Source organism: Camellia sinensis, chromosome 5 (genome assembly GCF_055761805.1).
Source record: "Camellia sinensis isolate YWXY chromosome 5, ASM5576180v1, whole genome shotgun sequence".
In the NCBI taxonomy this organism is placed as follows: Eukaryota; Viridiplantae; Streptophyta; class Magnoliopsida; order Ericales; family Theaceae; genus Camellia; species Camellia sinensis.
Genome location: NC_138965.1, coordinates 50,308,582 through 50,316,491, shown reverse-complemented (window position 1 = coordinate 50,316,491; position 7,910 = coordinate 50,308,582).

The window sequence follows — 7,910 nt, the reverse complement described above, 5'->3', positions numbered from 1 at the left end:
TATTGCTCAGAACAGTGCGTGCCATTCCCACATCTGGAGTTTAATCGAGTGCCACCCGCAGCTGGTTCATCCCCCGATCACATGATCACATTATCTCCTAAGTTCACCGATCCAGTGCCGATAGACTTTGCAGAGCTTGGCGCGACAATGACCCCGTTGTCAAATAAATCCTGTACTTCATGGTGAAGACGGAAGCAGTTGTCGGTAGTATGGCCAGTTTGCTGATGGAAGGCACAGTACTGGGCGGCATCATGCGTAGCTGGAAGAGGATTTGGGAGAGGCCGAGGCTCAAGGGGTTTGAGATGGCCTTGTCCAACAAGTACTTGGAGAGCTTTGGACAAAGGCATATAGAGGGCATGGAAGACCCTCTGACCTCGGGGTTGGTACTTCAAGGTTTGTGGATTTTTGCGAGTAAAGGGATTAACAGGTGCTGGCCTAGTTTGTTGATCTCTTCTGAGTGCAAGATTATAGCTGAAAGGAACGTTTCTGATACAATGGCCCTTCTCCCGACTTGCCCCTTGATTCAAACTGCCCGCAACTTGAGTGGCGAAAATGTCATCCATAGTTTTTGCAACAACTGCAAGCACTTGCTCTTTGTTTAGTCCCTCGGCTTCAAAGCCTCAACAGCCAACAGAAGATGTTCATGGGGATCCATGTCCGCCCCTATCTTGTTCTTTCCACTCGCCTCCACTTTGCCAAGGGATTGGCATTCCTCAAATACAGCCCGTTCCAAGACTGGGGAGCCTTTTGACACGAACTCCCTGGTATGTGATGTGGTTGATGACGGAGCCAATATCCCGGAGGCCAAATTTGTCACAGTTCTCTGAAGATCTTCGATCATTCTCTTCAGCTCAGAAGTAGTGGGTTCACGGGTTTGAGATGATTGAGGTTCAGGTGCACCCATCATGCATAAGTCCATGCTTTCTAGAATGAACACCTTAGGCTTGGGTGGATGGGCCGGGGTGATGTATATGCTGGGGTCGAAGGTGGATGGCAGTATATGGATAAGATTGAGGTAGGCAGGAGATGTTTGGTCATTGGTGTCTTAAGGTGGAGCTATCGTCCGATTGTCGATGAGATTTTGGACCTCATGACGAGGCGGTAGCAACGGTCGGTGCCATGACCGCGCTGCTGATGGTACACACAGTACTTAGAGGGGTTATGTCTGGCTGGGAGTGGGTCAGGCAGAGGTTGAGGATCGTGGGGTTTGAGATGCCCTCTTTCCATCAGGACTTTTAGTGCACTAGTCAGGCTCATATAGAGAGGGGTGAAAGTTCTGCCCTGAGCTCGGGCTGGGCCGACGGTTTGTAGGCTTGGTTTGGCAAAAGGGTTGGTTGTGGTGACTGTATTGATTTTAGTGGGTTCGGGAATAGTGCTACTTCCAGCATTGGTACTCCTTGAAATCATCCTCCTTGTCGGTTCCCTTGTTCTGGGAATGATCCCACTGTTGAACGCATTCTCGACCTGAACCCCCAGTTCATGTAGACTTTTGAAAGTGAATAGTGGAGCGACTATTACCTTTTGCAACATATCATGCTCGAGGTTTCGCACCATCATCTGCACTTGATCCTTTTCAGAAAGGCGACGATCTGTCATTTGTGCTGCCTTTGCTCTCCACCTCGCAACGAATTCCACAAAAGGCTCTGTTGGGTTCTGGCGGGTTGCTTCAAGCTCTTGGATGGTCATTTCAACTTGGGTATTGTAAGAATACTGATCAACAAAGGCCTCAGCCAATTCTTCCCAGTTTTGCTTCACTGTATTCTCCAACTTAGCGTACCAAGTGGCTGCTACACCCGACAGGGTTCTCCCATACAGAGAGAGTTTCTGTGGCTTAGTCAAACCCATCGGCTTTAGGACATCCAAGAAAGGTCGGATATGTACCATTGGATCCCCAGACCCGTCAAAACGGTCAATATATGGCATTTTGAATCTGTCTAGGAGCCGTACGGCAGACTCGGTGTACCCATCCTCAATGTCAGAAATGGAATTAAGGCCCGTGCCTTTTTGAACTGCTTCTCAAGGTTCGCAATTTTCACTGCGGTTAGATCGAGGTCATTAGCATCAAGGGGATAAAGTCTCTCATTAGGTTGCACCAGGGGTCTGAAAACTCGGGTTTGAGCTAACCCTTCTCGAGGATCTGGACCCTGCAAATCTTCAGCTAGCAAAAGTGGGTCAAACTTCGGCTGGGGTCCCAAAGCTGGATGTGAAGCAAACGCCCCAGATGGGCGCTGCGTTTCAATACTGGTCTCAACCTGCATGGCAGTTCCCTGATTTAGCGTTGTTATCACAGCCACAAATTCTTCCGAACCCTGTGCCATCACGGTCTGCTGAGTCTGAACAAAGGTGATGTGACTGGCGATTGACGGATCAGATGAACCGGTGAGCCCTGACTGGCTTTTCTTTGCCTTGCCTCAACGAAAGAACACTGGTTGCCCTTGAATTGAATTTCTGACCTAAAAAAGTCTATCAGCACTAGTCCAATGTACCCGGGGGATATCGAAGCCTTCTGAAGCTATAGTTCCAGGACTATCTAGCAAAAGAGAAAACATGCAGCATCTCAGCCTAATTTCACCAAAACAGATATGAGCATAACAGGATGACTGTGCCCTCTACTGAATTCTGCCCCAAAATTTGGCCTGTAAACTGTTACCCTTTGGTAAACTAAATCCATAAATACTGAATTGGTGCCCGCAGGCCTGATGACCAGACTTGTAAACTGATACATGCATTCCTGTAAAGACGCACTCTAAAAGTACATAACAGATAAGTGAGAGCCAAAACACCCCTATGTTGGGATAGGGTTTCCCTGTCCTATTTTTTCAGGAGCTAGGGTTTCACTACGCACGCAGCGGCTTCAAACAACCTATCGGGTAAGGTACCTGTCCTAGTTTGGAATGGTCACTATGGATTCCAAATATGCATTAGGTCGAACGGTCAAAAGGGTGCCCCGGTAAAATCGGGGTTTGTGTTCCCATACTGGCAGAGCCCGTAACCGGTAAGCCTTATGGCACGCAGCCTCTGGCAAACCGCTCAGGAATAGCAGATGGCAAACACGGTGTCCTAGGCGTATTAATGCAAATGCAATGCAAAGAAACACATAAGTGTAATCAAAACAAGATATCATGAGTTCGAGTCAAGTTCTCTAAATCCCCAGCAGAGTCGCCAGAAACTGTAGACGTCCCCTAACGCCCCGGGAGGGATGAGGTCCCGTTCTGTTCGTATTGGGCTCACTACAGTTCGGACTCGAATTGTCACGGTTCTTAATCTGAACCAAAGAGTCCAAATCCGGTAAATCGTTTTGAGAAAACAGATTTTTGAAAGAAGTGCCAAACATGGACTGCTTTGCCAGATACAGAGTCGCCACCTAAATGTTTTATTTTGGGAAATTTAGGAAACCCTGACTCGTTGCCTAAGGCCACGTGTCCGTCATCACCAAAGTTGCCTCGGCTCGGGAACTTGGGTACGATGGGGGAAGGTCATTTCGTGAGCACCCCCGCTCGCCCGATCAAAGATCGGCCTCTACTAACCATGATATCTAGTTTTGAAAACATTATGCATTCTTATTCCAGTTATTTGCCTAGATTTACTATGTGATGCGCACAGCATACAAGTATAGACTGGGTCGCCTGAATTGGAACAAAACATTTCACGTTTGTTTATTTGAAAATGGTTTGATGGTGCTACCCGCAAGTAGGCTAAGACGCGGATTTGCCACCCTCGGGTGGACTTAGAAAACATGATTTTGCCACTGTCTAGTGGGCTTAAAACTCACAGTCAACGAATTGTTCCAATTCAAATAACCCAACCTTCACCCACAGGCATTCAGGCAGTTATATCACATAAGCAGTTAGCCTCATGGTAAGCACGCTATCATGGCAGTCACTCACACGCATGCAAGGATGCTAAAGCATAAAAACTTACCAAGTACTCCAAGCCAAAACAAAAGTTAATTAGAAATCCATGCATGATCCTAATTATACAGAAATGCCTAATGCAACACATGCAAAAATGCAACTATAATAGGCTCGACTATTCTAAACATGGCATATGAAATGCTTCAGCCACCATGTATTCAACTTGGAATTGAAATACAAATGCAGTTAGTATGATGCGCCGAGCCCGGTGCATGCAAGACAGATGAATGAATGCAAACATGCTGTCATACTGTATGCTAATTGAAACATGCCCTAATCTAACCATCATAAGCTGGTAAATAAAAAGAAGAAAGACGTGGGGTTGAAAGACATACATCACACACACACACTTATTACAGTTGTGCCCTCGCTCGGAGGGTCCAAATAAATAATATACAGTCCCGAATAAATAATTACAGTCCGAATAATTACAAAACCCTAATTAATTAACAAATTAATCTAGGAAAGCAATAAATTGGCATGCAAATCCGTGGACTGCCTCAGCTCTGTTCCGAATGATGAATGATGCATGCTCGGGTTAACTTTGTCAGAAAATACCTTGTGATGCCCCGGTTTGCCTCTATTTGCAATTGTTCTTGGAATGCGTGCCAAGCTCCGAAAGGCTGCTGATTTCTGATTTGCTGCAACAGAGAGCAACAAAGGGGCATGGCAAAGTATTTTCACGTATGTATGCATGACTACTCTTCAGAGAGTGTAGTCCTCGATCCTCATGCCACAAATCACGCATCTCGATGCATGATGGCCGAGGAGTCGATTTGCACGACTCAATATGAAATGAATGCACATATGGACACAACAAGGCCTAGACTCCATCATGGATAATCCGGAGTGTCAGCGACCGAGAATTGAGACACGTTCCGTCACTCGGAGTACGAAACGCCCCTCGTTTCCCGTGCTTGGGCTAACACCTATCCCAAACACAATGCAATATGCATGACATGCATGAATGTAATTCTAACATGCAACCTAGCATACACAATGCTATGAAATGGCATACACAATGCGCGATGTAACATGGCATACACGATACTCTAACATACAACCTAACATACGCGATGTTATGAATTGAAATGGCATACACAATGCACAATGGACTTACACCAATATGAGTGGGCCTCGGCCACACTCACATCAGTAGCCATTGGATGAAAATGAGACACTCGAAATGCGTACACACATGCACGCAAACCGAGGACCGAACCTAGGGCATGGTATGCAACTCTAACAAGGCATGGCAAGGCATGGAATATGGCATACAAGCATGTAATTTCTAGCACTAAAATGTGATGCAAAATGGTCCCGAAACATGGAAACATGGCATCCGATGCATGAGATGAATCCCGAAACTCGAAACTAGGCACATGGAATGACTTATAGCTATACAAAGCATGCATTATTTGATTATGAAGTATAAAGACAGAGCCAAGGCAGTCCCAAATTATGCATATTTCCAGTTTATAACAAGTCTCAAAAATGAACACAAATAGGGCTAATCTATCATGCAAAAATGGCCCTAAAAGAGAGATTAAACACAAGGGACAGCAGCTGGCCCCAAATGGAAAATATCCCTTCAACAAAGTTGAAGAGGGGCTCAAAAAAAGGCACTTTACAGTTTACATCAAGCCACGAAAATAATCACAAATAAGGCCAAACTATCATGCAAGAAAAGGCCTAAAAGAGGGGTAAAGAGACAAGTGGTAGCTGATGTTCTCAAATGGAGGAGAGCCTTTCAACAAAGTTGAAGAGGGGCTCAAAACAAGAAATTTCACAGTTTATGGAAAAGTCCAAAACAGCTCACAAATAAGCCTAAAATACTATGCAAAAAATTGGCCTAAAAGAGAGATAAAGAGGCAAGTGATAGTTGGAGACCTTAAAAAGAGGAGAGCCCTTCAACAATGTTTAAGAGGGGCTCAAAAAAAGTTATTTTACAATTTATTACCAAGTCCAAGACAACTCACAAATAAGCCTAAAATACTATGCAAAAATTGGCCTAAAAGAGAGATAAAGAGGCAAGTGGTAGTAGGAGACCTCAAACAGCGAGAGGTCCTTAATAAAACATGAAAAGGGGCTCAAAATATGAATATTTACAGTTTGGGTCGGAGCCCAAAAAATCTTTCAAGTATGGCTTAGATAGCATGTAAAACAAGGCAAGAAAGAGGGAAAATGGGACTCACCCTTGTAGAACCAAGCTTCAACAACTTTTGGGCCAAGTTTGGGAGCTCTTCACCTCTAGAAAGCAGCCTCAAGTTGCTAGAATTGAGTGTAGATTAATAGGCTAGGAGTTGATGTAGAAATGGCCAAGAACCAAGGTATTTTGAAGCTTGGATGAGAGGGATAGAGAGAGATGTGTATGCCAAGCTCAAAACAATTTTACTAACCCTCACAGATGCAGCTGGAAGTGCTGGTTTTATAGGGAAAGGAGTGGAGGAAAAAGGGGGGAAAACCAATTCAAATTTCCCTCCCAATGGCAGCTCCCCCGAATACAAAATCTGGGGGGAAACAGATTGCACAGCTGGAACACACTTGGAGAAGGGGTTCAGGCCGACCAAGTGCAGAAGGTTCAGGTGGCCGGCCGGCCACCTCCCCTGGTCAGCCGACCAGGGGTCAAAAGGGTCAAGATGAATTGCTGGCCGGTCTACCCAGAAAGGTGGCCTCCCAGATGAGCACAACACAACCCTGTAGAGAAAAACCAGAAACAGTGACCCAGAAGAGAGAAAAGCTAGCTTTTTAGAGGGGTTCAAAAGGGTCAGGATGAATTGCTGGCCGGCCATGTCATATTGGTGGCCTCCCAGGTGTATACAACACAAATATGTGGTTGAGGGCCCAAGAAAGTGGCCCCGGGGTGGTCAACATTAGCTTTTTAGTGAGGAAAACGGCGACGGAGAGCGATGAAGAAGTAAAGCTAGCTTTCAGAACAATTGCTGGCCTCCCACCCTTCTACGACCTTCCTAACAATGAAAATAAGGTCTCCACCAAAAATGAAACAAAACGGATGCAAAACGGAGGTTCGGAGGACCAAAACGCGCGGCCCGAGGCCCCGAAAATGGGCTGTTAAGCACCGAAGGTGGCGTTTGACCACGAAGTTGGTTTCTCGGGCCACAGTGTCCCTCAAAAGGGAGGAAATAAGTTGCATACCAAAAATCGGAGCAAATGGAGGTGGTTAGGTGGTCCCGAACCGAGGCACACGGCCGTCGGCTCCGGAAAACCGAAAACCGGGCTCCAAACGGGAAAAATGGCCTACGACCATGAAACGTAGCCCACGGCCAGTGAGAGATGATCTACGAGACCTCTCCCTCCCTTCGGGAAGAGAAAACGAAGAAAATGAGACCTGGTTCGCAAACCGAGGCAAGGCACAAAAGAGTCCGGAAGTCCGGAGGCAAGGCTCGAAACCAAGACTCTGAAACTTCTGAACAAGTACAATATGCAATATCACCGAGCGCTCAATCAGTGACGTCTGAGTCTCAAGGTCGGTCAAAAATGGGGTGTCTACATATACACAATGCAATGAATTGAAAGGCATACACAATGCATAGTGGACTTACACCAATCATGAGTGGACCTCAGCCACACTCACATCAGTGGCCATAAGATGTAAATGAGATGACCGAAATGCGTGCACACATGTACGCAAAACGAGGACCGAACCTAAGGAATTGAATGCCACTCTACCAAAACATGGCAAGGATGAAGCATGGCATTCAAACATGTAATTTTCAACACTAAAACATAATGCTAAATGGTCCCGAAACATGGAAATATGGCACCCGATGCATGGAATAAGCTCTGAAACTCAAAACTAGTCCAATGCATTGAACCACAAGTATACAAAGCAAGCATTATTTGATCATGAAGTCTAAAGACAGAGCCAAGGCAGTCCCAAAACATGCACATTTCTAGTTTAGAGCATGGCCAAAAGATGCTAACATGATGGACTAAAATAGCATGCAATATTGGCTAGCAAGCATGGTATACATG